The sequence below is a fragment of the Panthera leo genome, chromosome B4 (genome assembly GCF_018350215.1).
Source record: "Panthera leo isolate Ple1 chromosome B4, P.leo_Ple1_pat1.1, whole genome shotgun sequence".
Taxonomy (NCBI): Eukaryota; Metazoa; Chordata; class Mammalia; order Carnivora; family Felidae; genus Panthera; species Panthera leo.
Genome location: NC_056685.1, coordinates 54,767,732 through 54,786,738, shown reverse-complemented (window position 1 = coordinate 54,786,738; position 19,007 = coordinate 54,767,732). Strand labels below are relative to the sequence as shown.

At 42.5% G+C, this 19,007-nt stretch overlaps 1 pseudogene; it reads left to right on the top strand.

The window, feature by feature from the left end:
• The first annotated feature begins 1,592 nt into the window (after positions 1-1,592).
• Positions 1,593-18,797, top strand: LOC122224316 (annotated as a pseudogene).
• Positions 18,798-19,007: the final 210 nt, after the last annotated feature.

Sequence of the window (19,007 nt, the reverse complement as noted above, 5' to 3'; positions counted from 1 at the left end):
ACCTATAAGGCTAATTCCAGAAAAAGAGAAAGGAAAATAAAGAAGAAGAGAGAGAAAATATGTAAAAAGAATAGAATAAAAATGCCTGATATATCCATATCCATATCATCTATATCTATATCATCTATCTCTATCTCTCTTTAGATATATATAAACAAAACAAATTGGAAACTATGAATCTGATTCCAAAAAGAAAATAAAAAAGAGGAAAGAAAAATAAAATAAAATAAAATAAAATAAAATAAAATAAAATATAAAAGGAGAAGGAGGAGGAGGAGGAAGAGGAGGAGAAAGAAACAGTTGTCTGTGCCTAGGATCAGTGGCAGTATTCGTCGGGAGGAGAGGCCAGCTGCATTGGGTCAGACAGTCTTGCTCCAGTAGATAAGCAGTTGCCAAGCACAGAGGGCTGGGTTTGGCATAAGTGTGTCTCACCACCCCTGAGGGCTGCTGTGCTGTTCTCTGAAGTCCACCATGTGGGTGTTTGGGACAAAAATGACGATGGCCCAATCTCTTCTCCCCTCAACGGGTATCTCAACCCACCCTGTTCAAGCAGCCCTCCCAGAATAGTGAGGGCAGTCAGCTTGCTCTGCTCCATAGTTCTCCTGCCCCTTCTAGGCACTCAGCTGGGATTCAAAACCTGAGGTCATAAAGAACCCAATTCTGTGTGGCTCCTCTTCTGTTCCAGAATAGAGCCTCTCTACCCTGGTGATAAAAGGCCTTTGGCTGGCACCTGCATGGTCTTTTGTCCTTGGGGAGGCAATAAACCCTCTTCCGAAAGTACTCCAGGAAGGGACTGTTGTCTCCCAGTGTGCTCCTGATATAGCTACACGACATTATTCACTCCAGGGCTGGCTACCTCCTCCCCAGGAGTGTGTGCCACAGCTCCCAGCTCCCTTCTGTAGAAAGCTGTGCACTTTTGAAACCTCTGAGTTTCAGTTCCAAAGGTTGTTTGCAAAAAAGAAACTGGCACTCTTCATATTTCTCATTCCCTAGTCTGTGGTCCAGAGAGGTTTCCCTCTTGTGCTAACTCGATGCTACACTTTCACAACCCCTCTCTCTTTCTCTCCCTTTTGTCCCTCCACAGAAAGGGTTCTCTCCCCTCCCTGCCTATGCTTTTTTATCACCTTCAATTCACATACTCCCACTTTGATCCTGCCCAGCTGTATTCCTTCCAATGTGGAGATCCGTGTGTCAGTCCGCAGGTCAATTTCCTGGGTGTCCCAAGTGGTCTGACCTCAATACAACTGTGTTTGAGGGACGAGGAAATCCAAGCCTCCCTACTTCTCCACCATCTTAACTCCTTCCCCCTATGCTTTGGTTTTATTCCTGGAATGATGGGAAAGTTGGATGATGGGTTGTGGCTGGATGGTGCTGGTAGAGGAGCCTAGTAGGAGATTCTGAGAGACGTGGTTGGATGTACTTCTATTCTAGTTTAAATACCTCTTAATGGGCTTTTTAGATGGTCCTAGGACTGGCCTCCAAATCACCACAGGCTGGGCTCTACCTGGCTCGCCACACTCTCTTGCCAACCAGGACCTTCTCCATACCCAGGACCTTGGGAAGCTTGTTTACTTCTAAATTCACATCTTGCTGCCAGCAGAGTCTCCAACAAAGTCCCATTTAAGTCCTCAGCCACCTCCTCACCAATGCAGAACCCCACTAGTCTTCCATTGCCCACCTCCAGCTTTCTTCCAGGATTCCAGCTAATCTACCTCCTTCATCCTTTTCTACCCTTTGGATGTCCCTGCCTCCCTATGGCCCCAACTCCCTGAGGCCCAGCCTTGCTAGTGCTCTGCCTCCCAAGAGCCCCTCCTCCCAAGGGCCCCACCTCTTTGAGGGCCTCAACTCCCTGAAGTCCTCACTAAGCTCCATTCCAAGTCCTGACACTGCTTGGCCAACCTCCCTACTTGTCTCTGGGTTTGGCTTGCACTTTCTTCTCAGGTCTCTCTCCTCCAGGGAAGAAAAAGCCTATAGGTAAGTGATTTCTCCTGTTTATAGGATTGTCAAGGAAACCGAGGCAGAGCCAGAGAGGAGGAAGGCTGGCCTTGGATAATAGCTGGCTGTCCAAACCCTATGGGTTTGAACAGAGGGTATTTCATGGCACCAGAGATAGACTTTGCTCTGGCAAGTGCAGACCAGAGGCCTTAGGAATTTGGGAAGGGCAGGTAGGTTTGCTGGGGCTAGAGTGATTTGGAGACCTACACTCTGTTGTCTTCCAGATCAGAAACATTCTCAGTTCTACTGAGGAAAATATGAGTTAGGGGAGGTTATTCCTGGGTGCTTCTCCCCCAGCGTCCTTTCCCCCTCTTGGCCCTGCCTTCCTTCCTGGCCTTTCCTTTCTGACCTGGTGCAGAGCTTGCTTTCTTCATCTTTGTCTTTTCCACAGGGTCTAGCACATAGTATGCTTAGGCATGTTCTTTGAATGAAGATTCTTCCACCTGGCTCTGCTGTCTTCTTCCAGTTGTGCCATACTTTTCTCACTGAAGGTTCTGAAATTGTCTGTATTATATCTTCTTAGGGAAGGCATTGGTGTGGATTTTTCAGCATAACATGTCAGGTTGATAAGGTGGTCCACCATCACAATGGAGGATTTGAGGGTCTTCTTCCTCCTTGCTTAAGGAGTTAGATATCTATTTTTACAGGTGCTTGAAAGTATCTATCAGCCTTTTTAAATATAATTTGAAAAGTTGTTGTGCGGATTGATTACAGACCAGGTCAGGTTGTTGGAGGAAAGATGACCTAGTTCCCCTGGGGTGTAGTTGCCTAGTGGCATTAAAACACTTGGTCTCAAAGAGGCAGTTTGCTGTTATTGCAAAACATATTTGCAACTCTTTAATTTTAAAAGCCCTTTGAAGTCTTAAACTGTTCTCCACCCTCCCCCTCCTCCCCACTGCTATGTACACTGTGAGCAATACCCCAACACCAGAAGCCCAGACAACACTTATCCATGCATGACACTTGTTTTATGATTACATGTGGCAAATGTTTATTTCTAGATTGTCCCTCTCTTGCTCTTTAGCAGTCTTGTGCAAATTCACTCCATTATCATTGATATGCATTATTGCCTCCCAAAGGCAGATTCTTTTTAACCTCAGTTTAAACAAAATCACGTGGAAAGGGCTGGTTCTTTCACAAAGTATATTCTTAATTGATAAATATACTTTTTGGACTGTATTCTTTTGGTTTATCCTCATCCCTTTTTCTTTTATTATTGCCTAAATCTCAAAACAGAGTGGGGATTAAAAAGAATTAGGAACGAGGGATGAAGAGTGTCCCCTAAAGGTTGGTGGCAGTGGATCTTTGTTATAGATTATGTTGGCTGATCTGGGATGAGGCAAGTGGGTCTTGGTGGAGAAGTCATGTTGATCTATATTTGGAATAGAACTCAGGACTCTGACTCAGATGATCTGGTGTATTTCCTAAAACAAAACAAAACAAAACAAAACAAAACAAAACAAAAATTAACTTTCCAAGGGAGATGGTGGCAGTGTGAAGCAGCTACCTAGGGCTGTGAGAGGAGCCAAGCAAGTCTGGTGAGAGATGACAGAGATAAAGAGACAGATAAGTACTTACATGGGAGGACAGAAAGACACATTTAAAGATATGAATGAAGATAACCAGAGAGATAGTCAGTCTTTCTAAGCCACTTTGTGTGCAGTGTATTACTGAGGGTGTATACTGAGAGGAGGTACATGGAAGTAGTAGCCATGGGCTCTGACAACTCACAACTGCTAGTCTGAAGGTGGAGACAGAACTTAGGGATAGATGGGACCACTGGATGGATTTAGAGTCTGTGCTTACAAGAAAAGGAAGGATTTGTGAGAAGAAACAAAGCTATTTAGCAAGTGTTCTTGGAAAACATGCGTTTGATCAGTGCTCATTGTAGACAAGGTCCATCCTCCATCATAGTTATATTTTGGAAAATAAGTTGGGCAGACAGATGGATTTCCTTCTACTGCTTTCTCCTGAGGACTTTTATTAGGTGTTCTATGTTGACAGGATCTGGGGCTGAGAAAAGGGAGTAGAGAATCGTAGGGGGAAGTGGAGAAGAAATTGATTTTCACTGTTGACATCAATGCACCACATCACTTTATTTTTAAAAATTTTTAATGTTTATTTATTTTTGAGAGAGACAGAGTGCAAGCGGGGGAGGGACAGAGAGAGGGAGACACTGAATCTGAAGCAGGCTCCAGGCTCTGAGCTGTCAGCACAGAGCCTGATGCAGGGTCCAAATTCATGACTTGTGAGATCATGATCTGAGCCATAGTTGGATGCTTAACCGATTGAGCCATGCAGGCACCCCAATCACATCACTTTCTAATCCATTAATTGCACACACTCCCTGGCTTTTCCCAGCTCTCTTTCTGATTTCTGTTTGGAAAATCTAATTCTGATTCTTCCTGGTAGCCCATCTAGTTTCTGAAGACATCTAGAAGCAGAAACTCAAGCTTTTCTCATTTCTTAAGCTGATCATCTTGTTTTGGTGTGATAGAAATGTTAAGAATTTACATAACTGGATTCTGACTGAAATTAAACTTGTAAATGTGTCAAATCATGAATGAGGAACATTGCATTTAACTCTGTCTTCTCTGAACTTATCCCAGAGAAACTAAGAAAAGCCTCTTTGTTCACAGCCACCCCAGAAAGATACTAGATAAGTATTTATAAGAGTCTATACAGTTTCTTTCTTTCTTTTTAAAAATTTTTTAACGTTTATTTATTTTTGAGACAGAGAGAGACAGAGTATGAACGGGGGAGGGTCAGAGAGAGGGAGACACAGAATCCAAAACAGGCTCCAGGCTCTGAGCTGTCAGCACAGAGCCCGACGCAGGGCTCGAACTCACGGACCGCGAGATCATGCCCTGAGCCGAAGTCGGCTGCTTAACCGACTGAGCCACCCAGGCGCCCCGAGTCTCAACAGTTTCTAGAGAAGCTCTGGCTAATTGTTTACCCACAGTGGTACTAGTGTGACATTTTCATGTAGCAAGGACTCCATAGGTATTGTGGGAAGGAAGCAAAAATGTTCTGGTCTACATCTACATAGATTTTGGTCTACATTTGTGTGGATTGGTCTACATACAGTTGGTCTGGTGTGTGTTAGTCTGCATCAGGATGAGTTTTAACTGACTTGGAATTCAGCCTCTGCCAAGGTGGGATCTCATTTGAGAGATGTATGACTGGGGTGGTAGGGTAGGTAGGTGAGTTGGAGGAGGTGGCTGTGTTTCCTCTTGGTCTAATGAGCAGGCAGTTTGGGGACTGTCATGCCTTCAAGTCTTGGTTTCACCTAGTAATGTTTACTTGCATGCAGAATTAGGGTTTCTAGCCTCATTCAGAATACATGAAGTAGGTTCTACCCTAAGGAGTTTCTATTTTAGAAAGGGGGGACAAAGTCTTCTTCCAAATAACATGCAAACAGAATACAGTACAAAGTAAGATCATAGATGGGAGGATGCTTGTTAAGGAATCAGTTGGTGAGGTTGTTCTCAGGAGATGCCTGGGAGAGAAGTTTGGATATTTATTTTCTTTAGTTTGAGGCGAATTTGGTTACTTCAGCTTTCTTTCCATCCTTTCAGGGAAGCTATCTGAGCTTTACTTCTCTTTCCCCAGGGGAGAAGTTACACATTTCTTACCATTGCAGTGGTTTGTGTCTTTTTTTATTTTTCTGCACAGACCAAGACTGAAAATTATTGTTTTTAATTATTATTAATATTATAGTATATAGATCTGTATCAATATCTCTAGCAAATATTTACCTGGATCTGTCTAGTTGGACAAGCTGGATTTACTGGTTCAAGGTGTTATGGAGTTTGTTTCATGTTTTTGGTGGGGGGCATGGAAGGAAGCCCTAAATGAGGCTCTGTTTATTGGATCATGGCCCACGCTGAAGATGTAACTTGAACTGATGTTTTCCTGGGAAACAGTTATACACAATGCCAAGATAGCATAATTCCCCACTCTTTTATGTGGCCTTCAGGCTGACTAACAGTACACAGAAGGTATTCACAATTCTTGCCAACAGTGGAAAATGAGGTCCTTACTACTCTTGCCTTCCACCTAGGAAGGCATCTGGGAACTTGACATGCCCTTGCCTTTGTTCATTTCTGATTGAGGAATATCTTCCTGGTTCATAGTGTATGTATCTCTTACTTTTTTTGGTAGGTGGAAAGGCATTCATGAAGTGCCATTAATTGTAAGTTCCCAGGGTGGGGAATTCTATATTTGCCACCATTGTCTTATGCTGTTGAAACTGAGTGTGTGATGATTTGGGGGGTAATAGTGGTGGTGTTGATAATTTAGGGGGAAGAAAATATTGTTTTTGCTTGAGTTCTTTTGTACAAAGAATTGCTGTGGTGCCTGAACTTTCTAATTTGGATTTTTTCTTTGTATTCACTTACAGTAGTTGAAATCTCATCTGTAATAGATTGAATCCAGTGTATCTCACATAGAAATGTCCTGTGGTTTCTACTAGAGGGACCATCCAAGTTTTCACTTTAGATCCAACTCAAAATACACTGAACCCACCTGTATATTTATTCACAGATAGTACAGGAAAAATGGTAGCCAATCCAGAAAATTCTTTTCTCTAGGAGCTATTATTTAAGGGCATTTCATGGATACGTCCCTATCCTCCTTAAACAAGTTTAATCGTATTCTACACAGCATTTAGTCAATTGACTATTGTCCCACTCCTCCCTTTTGCAGACAAGACTTAACTATAGTTATTGTAGTTTGAGTCCTGTGTCATGTTGTCTAATTGCAAAGCATTAGGTGAATTATTTTCCAAATGAAGTAAATCAGTGAAAGTAATAAAACTTGGTGTTGATGTCAATTGTCACACATCAAGGGTATGACACTGGAGCAAATCATAAATGTGATAGATAATGCACTTTGTCTGAGCTCACTTGAGTTGCTTCCTTTGTACTTTCACTTTGTGGTGAAAGAGACTTGGACTTCAGTTCTTGTGTGAGACCCCTGATATCACCAAAAGGGCTCTAAATCCTGGGGTACTTCCTTAGCTGTGACCAGTTAATTCTTTCTACCTCTGGCTTCAGCTGGAGAAGGAAAGGCAAGATGGAAGTGTCTTCAAGCAGAAGATCTGCTCCTCAGCTCCATCTCACCACCTTTGACTCCTACCCTTTTTCTTAACTGAGTGTCCTCTGAGTACAAAGTTCTAGTTCAGTGAGTTATGCCGCTGGACATTAATGAGGAGAGAGCAGGGGGCAAAGAGAGCACACTGGAAAGATCAGATATCTATTTGTAGGTGTGCCCAGAGAAGCTTCCAGAAGGAGGGTCATGTTGAACAGGGTTTGGAGTGTTCTAGGCAGAGAAGGACAGTCTGTGTGAAGGCTGATATTAATGCTAGCAAGATGTACATGTGTGGGGAAAGGTTTATCCTGTTCAAGCAGGAGCCACAGAAAAGGTTAATAGGATGAGTAAGTGGTAGAAGAACTTTAAAAGAAAGCTTTAGAAATGCAATCTTAGAAGTTTGGATGTAATAGCATGAAACTGCAGGTCTGGTTGGGACTGTGTGTGTGTGTGTGTGTGTGTGTGTGTGTGTTTAAGACTTGAAGAAGGGGCTTCTGGGTGGCTCAGTCAGTTACGTGTCTGACTCTCTCTCTCTCAAAATAAATAAACTTAAAAAATAAAAGGCAGCTCAAGTTAAAAAAAAGACTTGAGGTAAGTGTCATTTTCCAGAAGGATGGTAATGAGCACTTACATGTCACTTATCTGGTACAATGTAGTGATCAGAAAGAATGTGATTTAGGGCTTCATCCTACTTCAAGGGCAGTACTCTCTGATGGCTACTGGTTGTTCAGAGTTACCAATTTTATGGACAGGAGGGTGGACCAGGGAGAATGGCAGGAGGCTGGCCCTGGGTATACATAGTTTTCCTTCTATTTTGTTAACTATTTGCAAACCATGGGATCCTTCTAGATGAAGGGGTAGTGTGGACAAGGTGATAAGTGTATAAGTGGCAACATGTAAAACTATCAGTTTTTCTAAGGTTTCCATCACACCCATAGAAATAGCCAAAGTCCTCACTGTGACTCTCAGATCCTACATGAAGGATCTGGCTTCCTGCTTTCTCTCTGATTTCATCCCCTACTGCTTCCCCCTCACTCACTCTGTCTCGGCTCTACAGGCTTCCTTGATATTTCTCAAAAGTAGCCACTTACCACCACACACCCATTAGGATAGCTGCTATTAAATAAAAACAGAGGATAATGAGTGTTAACTAGGATGTGGAGAAATTGGGAGGCTTGTGCATTGCTTGTGGGAATGTAAAATGGTGCAGATGCTGTGGAAAACAGTATGATAATCTCTCTCTCTCTGTCTCTCTCTCTCTCTCCATGTGTGTGTGTGTGTGTGTGTGTGTGTGTGTGTGTGTGTATACATACACACACAATTACCATAGGATCCAGCAATCCCACTTCCGGGTGTATATACTATTGAATTGTATGCAAGAACTCAAAAAGATATTTCTGTACCTGTATTCATAACAGCATTACTCACAAAAGCCAAAAGGTGAAACAACGCACATGCCCATCAGTGCATGGATGCATAAGCAAGATGTGGGATATACACAATGGAATATTACTGAGCCTTGAGGAGGAAGGGCATTCTGACATTTGCTCCAACATGGGTGAACCTTGAAGACATTACGTTAAGTGAAATAAGCTGGTAACAAAAGGACAATATTGTTTGATTCCACTTACATAAAGTACTCAGATAGTCAAATTTATAGAGACAGAAAGTAGGTGGTGGTTGGTTGTCAGGGGCTGCAAGGAGGGAAGAATGGGGAGTTGCTGTTGAATGGGTACAGAGTTTCAGCTGAGGAAGATGAACAAGTTCTGGAGATGATGGTAGTGATGGTTGCACAAGAGTGTGCAGGTAAGGCTGTCTCAGATCATCCTTTTTTATAATCACAACACCCACTCTGAACACATCCTAACCTTTCCTTGTTTCCCTTTTCTCTGCAGCATTGATTGCAAATCCAACACAGTATATCTTCATAGTACTTATTTGTTTATTGTTTGCTTTCCACTGCAGGAACGTAAGCACGTTGAGTGGAGGGATTTTTGTGTTTTATTTGTTTTATGTGCACTGCTGAATAAATGGGGAACAGCATATTTGTTGAATGAATATATGAAGGACTATGATTGGACATAGACTTCTATTTTTTTTAATTAAAAAATTTTAGTGTTCATTTATTTTTGAGAGAGAGAGATAAAGACAGAACACAAGTGGGGGTAGGGCAGCAGAGAGAGGGAGACACAGACTCTAAAGCAGGCTCTAGGCTCTAAGCTGTCAGCACAGAGCCTGATGCAGGGCTCACACCCACAAGACATGATCTTGCCAGATCATGACCTGAGCTGAAGTCGGATGCTTAACCAGTTCTGCTACCCAGGTGCCCCTGGACACAGACTTCTAGAGAAGACAGAAACAGGGAAAATGGGAAGATTTCATTTTTCATTTGATTTTGTTAACTAGTTTTTGGTACCCTTGGATATAAGACTTGGCCCCAGTGTTCATGGCAGCTTTTGTTCTGTTTAGCTTTTCATATGTACTCTGAACTGTTTCTACTTTGGAATGTTGGTGTACACATGTACCACACTTAGTATTATTTCAAGCTCTGGCCCTGAACTCAAACCTCTACTCCTGTATTCCTGACTTCCCCCTTCCAGAGTTGCAGGGCTGCTTGAGTTAGAAGTTCAGAAACTCCGGGGAAGCTCAGCTATCCAAAGAGCTTTATACTTGTTTGTTTGGGAGCCACTGGTTAGATTGGCTCCAGAGTTTTCCTTGTCTGGAAAATTTTAAGGAGGACGAGATAATTTATACACTCAGGAAGGAGCTGTCCTTGGATACAAAGAATTGTTATAATCTTTGGAGGTGTTTCATTTAAGTCCACTTCCCTGAATCATTGAGAACTGGAAAATAATTATTTAACAGCCTCATTAACCTTCCTGTCAAGAGTGTCTCAAACTTCTAGCAAAGTAACTGGTATCTGAACTCTCTTTGAGGCTATTCAAGAGGAGCCACTAGGCCAACTTCCTGATTGCAGGGGTGTTAACATCCAACCAAGAGAGCCAGTAGAACTTACTGCCTTGGAAAAATGTTTTGAAAAGGAAATGTCCAGAGTGAGGGCAGTACTCTTTTTAGAGACAGAGGAGTCTCTAGGACCTCCAGGACAAAGGAGAGCAAGTGGGGCTGGTTGAGAAAGCAAGACAGCTTGCAATTAAGTGAGTGAAATTTTGGACTTGACAGGAGTTCTTTTGGTGACTTGGGATGGAACTTTTGTATTGGAGTTTGGAAGGAGCTCAGAGACTGAGAGAAACCCAGGGAGGAGAGAGGGAAGGAAGTGGGGAGAACAGGGGATTATGGAATTTATACAAGCTGTCTTCATATTCCCTGGCCTCTCTCTGCATTTCTTTCAGCACTTCCTCTGAACAAGCACCTCCTTTGGGAGAGACAGTTTCCTAATTAAACTGATATTCATATACTCTGGGGCCTCATTAGGAAATGCCCTTAGGAAATGCACTTGAAATAGATGATGATGCATGTTCTAGTTTCCTGTTTCCAACTAGGTTTGGCCCTTTCTCTCTCTCTCTCTCTCTCTCTCTCTCTCTCCCTCTCTCTCTCTCTTTTAAATCCAACTTACAGGAATGTCAAGATGTAGTAGTGAATCAATACATCTGCATATTCATTTTCTCTGTCCTAAATGCCTTTTGGTTTCTCGGTACAATTATGAGCAGATCCTTATCCTGGTTACTGTAGGTTGGGGGTGGGAGTGTGAAATTCAGAAAGAGGAGGTATATGAAACCTGGCCCTGCCCTCTGGCAGCTTTTAGACCTTAAAGGAATTTAAGTGACACACCCAGGACACCAGCTGACAGAAAGGGAAAACTAGTTTCAGCTAAGCATCAGGACAGGCTGTAAGTGCTGGCAGGAAGGGGAGGAGGTGGGCGATGGGGATCAGTCAGGAAGTCTCAGGAAAGGCTTCTTTGATGTGTGTAGTGGGAAGGTTGTAGAATAGGGTTGAGAAGAGGTAGAGCATAAAGACTGGACAGAAAGGAGTGAGGAGGGCATCCCTTGCAGGACAGGCACTTACTTAGGCCAAAGGCTCATCCCAGAAAGGGTAAGTCAGGATCTGAGGAGCTGAGTCAGGAAGGAGGTGATGGGCCTGAGGGTGGGGACAGAATTAGGGTGGGACTTTGACAGCTGGGTCAGAGTCTGGACTGAATATAAACTACTGGATATAAACTATTGGAATAATCATAGATTATTTCAAAGAGAGAGGGCATTTCTGAACATGGTGCTTGAGGACAGTGTTTCTCTCTGCTGTTATTATAAGCTGGATTCGTGGTACTTTCTCAGGATTCCCAATCACTGGTGTGCTTTCTCTTCTGTGAGTTTGCTTGTTCATTTGTTTGTTCGGCCTGCTTCTGTTGGAGTCATGAAATGTAATTGTTTCATTCCCAGACGTTTTGTTCTCTGGGTTGCGTCTCTGGTATCTTCATACTTTGCAGCCCACTGTCCGTCATCTTCAATAAAAGTGGGAAGAGCACAAAGACTGCCCTGCACAACACAGTTGTGGGAAACAGAAATTATCAAAAGCATTACCCATCTCCCACCCTGCCATTCAGATGGTCCTCCTCTGGGATTCCTCCTCAGGATCCATGGATGGACTTCAGAAGAGTGTAGGACATTTTTTTGAGGTGATCAACCTCAGAGGGGCATGTAACTCAACAAATGTTAGGACCCATTTTTGTGTCTTCGTTGTGAGGTAGGTGACTAGGGACAGTTCCCCAGAGAAAGAGATGTGGTACAAGAATCCTTAGTGTCCAGAAAGAAGCATCCAGAGACAGTTGAAGGATCTGAAGGAGAAAGAGGAATTGGGAAAAGGGAGATGGGTTCAGGGGGAACTGGTAGTGGACTCCACCCTCTTTCTAGCAGGTATTCCTTCTCTGTATTCTCTATATGCTGACATTATAGGATTCCAGTTCCCTTCAATTTAAATCTGTTGAGTTTCTGTCCTTTATTAGATTATTAACCAGCTGTTCTCACATTGTCTCATGCAATTCCTTTGTTGAACCTGAAGTGCGCAGAGTGGAGTCAACCCCTTCCTCAGTTATGGACTGTTAGCACCATTGCTTCCTGTCAGGCCCCTTTTCAGTGCATTTTTTTCACCTTTCATCCTGATCTTTATTCTCATTTTCCATCCTCACTGGAGGTACTTGTTTTATTATATTAACAAATGCTCTTCCAATCCATGCTCTATATGTGTATTTAGATACATTCAACCATTTAACAAATTCAAAGTGTCAACTGTGTAAGTCACAGTTATAGGTGTGGGGAATATAGCCAGGAGCAAAACAATAAAAAAGAAGTCCTGCTTTCATGGAGCTTACATTCTTTTGGAGTGAGATAAATCATGAACAAATAAATAAGTAAAACATATCGTACCTTCAATAGTGATAAGTCCCACATCGGGCTTTGCACTGACAGTGGGGAGTTGCTTCGGATTCTCTGACTCCCTCTCTGTCTGCCCCTCTCTTACTTCCTCTGTCTCTCTCAAAAATAAATAAAAATTAAGAAGGGAAACCAGTGGAAGACTTTGAGCAGAGGAATTTCATCTCATTTTTATCAAATGCACGTTTATCCTTGACAAATAGACGGCATTTTTTGGATGTTTTATAAATGTCCATAAATGGCATTGCGCTATACACCTCATCCTGCTTTTTACTTTTCCTACTAAACATCATCCTATCCAATTGCTATTGAATGTACTTTATTATATCTGAGTGCTGTGTAATGTTTCATTGTGCACGTAGGGCACTTTTTACTTATATATTCTTGTAGTAATAGACTCTGGCATAGCTTCTAACTTCCTGCTATCATAAACTTCCTTTGTTGAACGTGCTCATATGAGTCTCCTTATGGACTCAGGAGGGAGTTTCCTTGGGGTGTTGACCTCAGAGAGAGATTGTGGGGTGGGAGGGTGTGCATTCTTAATGGCGCTAAAACTGTGCTTCAAGATGGTGGCCCCAGTTACACTCCCACCAGATAGTTTGTATCTTCTCATCCAATTCTCATGTTGATCCAGTAAGGAAAGTCCAGTAAGCTTCTAGGTGGATGAGGAAACTGAGGCTTACAGAGATTAAGCAAATTACTCTAGTTTATATAGTCAAGCAGAGGGGCTAGGTCTCAAATCCAAAATTTCTGATATAATATTCATTGCTCTTACCTCTATAGTACCCAGTACTGCCTCTTCCAGGAATAAGATGAGGCATCCATGGGGAAAGATATTATTATTGTATTTGAGCCTTGCATTTTTTGATGCCTGGTTGAACTCAGTCTTCCTGGGACCCGCATGTGTTTAGCACCAGCTTGTATGAGGGTGTTTAATTAGAGTCCTTAGAGTTTCAAGGTGAATTATATGGAATAAAACAGTTTTCATTTTCTCATTAGGGTTAGCTAACAAGCTCGGGTTTAGTGAGTCATTTTGAGGTTAGAAATTTATAAGTACTAAATGATTTTCAAGGTTTGTGGACTTTGAATCAGATTTCAATATTAAACATTTAGGTAGATTATATTAAGTACATATTGTTTGCTAGGTACTGAGCTAAGTACTCCTTACTACAACCTTGTGAGGTATTTACTTTTACTCCCATTTAACTGTCATGGAAACTAAAGCCCTGAGAGGTAAAATAATTTGTTCAGAGTCACCAGGTATGAGGTTGAGATGTGATTTGATCCTAAACAGTTTACCTGCAGAGCTTTACTACTAATTACTAAACTGTGCTGCCTTCCTGTGAAGGAAGCTTTTAGAATATTTTTCCTTTGAGATTGACAGCAATTCCTGTCAATTGGGTGGCTTAGAGCAGTCACGGGAAGTATGGGGCTAGTGGAAAAGAATCTCCAGAGGGAGAGGATATGACATTTGAAAATGTTCCAAGATGTCTTCATTATGCCTCCCTCTGTCCCCTGAAGTGAGAACCTCTACATTAGGACACCTCACCTAGATTATAGGGCTTGAACATGATGCCTTCAAAAAAAATAGGGATTCCCTAACTGGGCTTGGGTGGTTGGTTGCTTATAACCCAAGGGTGCCTGATAGTTTTAAAACAGCTGTCCTCAAAGGCAAACAATTTTTTTTATCACTCTTTGTGGTTTATACCTGCCATGAATGATGTGCAGTCTAGGTGTTATCACAGTTGGTTTTCTCTCCACACTTTTGATTTTGATTGCCTTTTATAGGAAAGGTAATATCATTTATATCTTTACCTGGGCCAGATTTATAAAAGTTACTTGGCTACAAAGTACGTTTCTCAAAGTAAAGTAGATAGGAATTCTGGATTATGTGTTCTTTCAGGATTCTCTTCTCTGTGTATTTGTTCAACAAATATTTATTGAGCACTTAACTCACACTCTGATGGAGGAGACAGGCAGCTGACCTGGAATTTTTGCTACATTATGATAAATGGCACATGAGGGAAGCCTGGGGTGCTATGAGAACACATAAGAAAGGCAGCATAAGGGTCAGGGGAGGCTTCCTGGGGCAGCAACATCTGAGCTGGGAACCGAAAGAGAAGTGGGGTTAGCTAAGTGAAGGGGACAAGAAGGCATTAGAAGCAGGGGAACAGGGTGGGTGTAGGATTTTGCAGTTGCATTACGAACTGGGCAGGGGATGATGCTAGAGGAATAAGCACAGGTCAGATGATGAAGTAAGACAGGATTAAGAATGAAGGGCAATGGGAACCACTGAAGAGATGAAGCCTGGGGGTGGGTGGGGGATACGTCAATCACATTTATAGTGTAGAAAATTTCCCTGAGTTAAGTATTGACTCTTTGTCTATGTTGTGTGCTTGTTAGTAAATCATAACATTAGAACTGGTGGGTGGCAAATAAGGAGTCTAGATGGATTTGTAGACAGAAGGTCCGACCCATAATCCAAGGGTTCCTTTTGATAATCTGTAGAGAAGACTTTTCAATTTTGACTTGTCTTTCCATCTTTAGAAACCTCTATTAACATTTCTTAAAATTCTCTCAAAATCCAATCCTGAATAGAGAGGAGAGTGGGGGCTGCATGATTTTGTTTCTCTGTTTTCCACTACTCCTTTCTGGGGCATTGCTGTGAATTGTTCACCTAAAGTCTTGCTCTCCTTGAGGAGGGGCCCATTTGAATAGCAGCCAGGGGAGGAGTTGAAGGAGGAACCACACGTAGGATTCCTTCACTAAGAACACATTCAGACTATGGTTTAAGTGAGTTAAAAATAACTCCTTGTGAAAAATTAAAAGGGAGTTACAGGTGAGTGTTTTAATACAAGTCCACAGATCAATGCAGGGTCTCCAGGCAGTTGGCTACTGACACCACAGATGGTGCAGGGTGTTTATAAAGCACAATGTGGCCATTGAGGAGACTTTCTGCAGAAGTGAATTCACCTTCTTTCTTGGAACCCAGAGAGGAAGAAGACAGAAGGAATTGTTTTTGTCGTGAGATACTGAGCTAAATGACTTATTTCTTTTCTTTCTACCCATCACAGTCTCAAAACCGTGGACATAAAAACTGTGGTGAATATTTATCTGGTTACTTTATGTGGTTTATTGCATATCAGATATCATAAAATGACTTTTCTGGCTCTTCTCCCCTCTTAGTAATGGACTCTTGGTTGCCTGCTGCACCTATTTCTCCAGTGTTTTCTTTCCAGAAATCCTGTTTCTTACCTTGCAGGTAGTTATCCCCCTTTCTCCCTTTTCCTCTCTTTTCACAGCACCCATGTGGGCCTAGGAGGGTAAAGTGAAGAGTTGGACTGTACATTCTGTGACATCAGTACAGCTAAATGGATGATGCAGAATGGGGATAAAGGGGGCAAAAATGACATCAGACCTTGGCTAGCTGATTTGGGGGTAAGGGTCTTAAAACTAGGGGCAAATATTTGTATTTTAAACTCAGATGATATTCTCAATATGGCTCTATAATTGCAACAAGGACCTCTAGTCTGTGAACTGTGTCATAACTCAAGCTCAGGCACCATGCAAATATCCCATGTGTAAATTATTGCACAATACATTCACCCTGTTATGTCTTAAAGCTTAATTAGTACACAAAGCTACACGAGTTAGATGAATCCAAATGGGATTATGTCATGTGGTGTGCAAAAAAAGGAGAATGTTGGAAGGTATTTGGCACTTTTTTAGGGGGGAAAGCAGAGTTGATTTCTCTATAATTTCTTTTGGTGTCGGTTTCTGTGATATTTGGGCTGCAACAAGTTATATGCGACTTCTGAGTTTTTTTGTTTGGTTGAACAACATTATTCAATAAATATTTATTGTTTACCTAGGAATTATGGAAGAATACCACATACTAGAAGAAATATGAAGCAGCAGCTTTGAATCTTGAACAAGGGAAATTGGCTACCCCAACGCAACTCAGCTTAACTCAGCCTCACTGAACTGATCCAACACTCCCCAGGCTTGCTATAGCTCTCTAATCCTTAGAATCTTCTTCAATTCCAGCTAGAATGCTGTGTCAGGCATTTCACAGATTTGGCCAAAAGCTGGTACGCAGACGTCCACTGGAGGAAAAAGTATTTGAGATCTCCTTTGAAAGAAGCCTGAGCACTCTGGATTTAGTGGCCCTGGGTGTGGGCCGCACAATAGGCGCAGGTGTGTACATCCTGGCTCGTGAGATGATCAGCAATCAAGCAGGACCATCCATCGTGCTCTGCTTTTTGGTGGCTGGCTTATCTTTTGTGTTGACTGGGCTGTGCTATGCTGAGATTAGTGCCTGGGTTCCCCATTCTGGCTCCTCATATCTCTACACCTATGTCATTATTGGTGAACTCTGGGCTTTCATCACTGGCTGGAACCTCATCCTGTCCTTTACTGCTGATACAGTTATTTATACCATGACCTGGGTCTTAACCTTTGAAAACCTGCTTGGGAACCAGATGTCTCAGACCCTGCGTGAAAGCATCTCTCAGCATGTTCCTCAAGTCCTTGCAGACAATCTAGGCTACTTTGCTGTGGCCCTTCTGTTGTTACTTAGAGAAATTGAATATATGAATTTTTATGAGTTATTCGCCCTTTCCAAAGTGTTCATATTGGTGAAAATTTTGGTTCTCAGTTTTGTCATCATCTCTGGCTTCATTAAGGGGGACCTGCACAACTGGCAGCTCACAGAAGAGGACTACGTAAAGGCTGGACTCAATGACACTTCTAAGTTGGGCCCTCTGGGCTCTGGAGGATTTGTGCCTTTTGGCTTCCAGGGGATTCTCCGTGGAGCAGCTACTTGTTTCTATACATTTATAGGTTTCAGTATTATTGTTACCAGAGTGAAAGAAGTCCAGAATCCCCAGCGTTCTATCCCCATGGGCATTGTGATTTCACTGTTCATCTGCTTTGTGGTATATTTTGGTGTCTTTTCTGCACTTACACTTATGGTGCCTTACTACAAGCTTCAACCTGGGAGCACCTTGCCTGAGGCATTTCTCCATATTGGCTGGGCCCCTGCCTACTACGTTGTAGGTTTTGGATTTTTCTGTAGTGTTTGTGGCATTTTCATGGGCTTTATGACCCCCATACAGTGGGTGATATGCATGATGGCAGAAGATGGCCTCCTGTTTCCTGTCTTGACCAGGATCTATACCAGTATATACCCCCGATTCATGGCCACTGTGGTATTTACAATTATTGGAGCAATCACGATATTCTTCTTTGGAATCACTGATCTTGTGGACCTGAGGTCAATTGGGACGCTGGTATCTTATTCTCTGGTTGCTTTTTGTGTTCTCATCATCAGGTATCAACCTGATAGGAGGAATGGGGGACATGAAGCAGAGGTGCAGCAACAGAATGTATCTGCAGCAGAGAGGCTGACTCTACAGGGACTACTTTTTCCATGCAGCCCCACCCCCACTCCACTCTCTGGCCGGGTTGTCTATGTTTGCTCCTCACTGCTTGTTCTGCTGCTCACTCTTCTTTGCCTGGTGCTGGCCCAGTGGCCAATTCTGCTTTCTGGAAACCTAGCGTGGATTTCAGTGGTTGTGCTCCTCCTGGTGCTCATCACTGGGATCACTGGGGTCATCTGGAGACAGCCGCAGAGCTCCAGTCCCCTTCACTTTAAGGTCCCTGCTGTGCCTCTCCTCCCACTACTGAGCATCTTCATGAATGTTTACCTTATGATGTAGATGACAGCTGGCACCTGGGCCCGATTTGGTGTCTGGACTCTGATTGGGTTTGCTATCTACTTTGCCTATGGAGTTCAGCACAACCTGGTCACTAACCCCACTTAAGTTAGGGCCCAAACTGTAGAACTTGAACTCAGCAGTGCCAGTACATATTTGTTTAAAATCATCACACCTGAATGCAGTAAGTTTTCCCTGCACAGTAATGGAATTTACTCCTGAGTTCATGGAAAGCTAGGCCTCCCATGGGATGTTGGTGGGGGAAACACTAAAAGAGCTGTGTATTTATGATGAAGTGAAGGATATGTGTTTGCTCCCCCCCCCTTTTTTTACTTGTCTCCTTTTCAGTTGTGTCATTAGCTGCTTTCTGACTTAAAAAAATTATTTTTTAAAAGAAAGTTGTAAAATGTTTTCCTTTTCTTCGTTAAATATCTACTAGTGGCTAGGAGGTAGGGAATGCCTGGCTGGTTCAGTCAGTATAGCTGACTCTTGATCTCAGCGTGGTGAGTGTGAGCCCATTTTGCATGTAGAGATTGTTTAAGAAAATATCCAGTAGCAGAATTACTGGATCATGTGGTAATTCCTTTTTCAAAATTTTTGAGGAACCTCCATACTGTTTTCCATAGTGGCTGCACCAGTTGACATTCCCACCAAAAGTGCATGAGGGTTCCTTTTTCTCCACATCCTTGCCAACACATTTTCTTGTTTTTTTTGTTTTTTTGATTTTAGCCATCCTGACTGGTATAAAATGATATTTGATGATGTGATTGCAGTTTTAATTTATATTTTCCTGATGATTAGTGATGCTAAGCATCTTTTC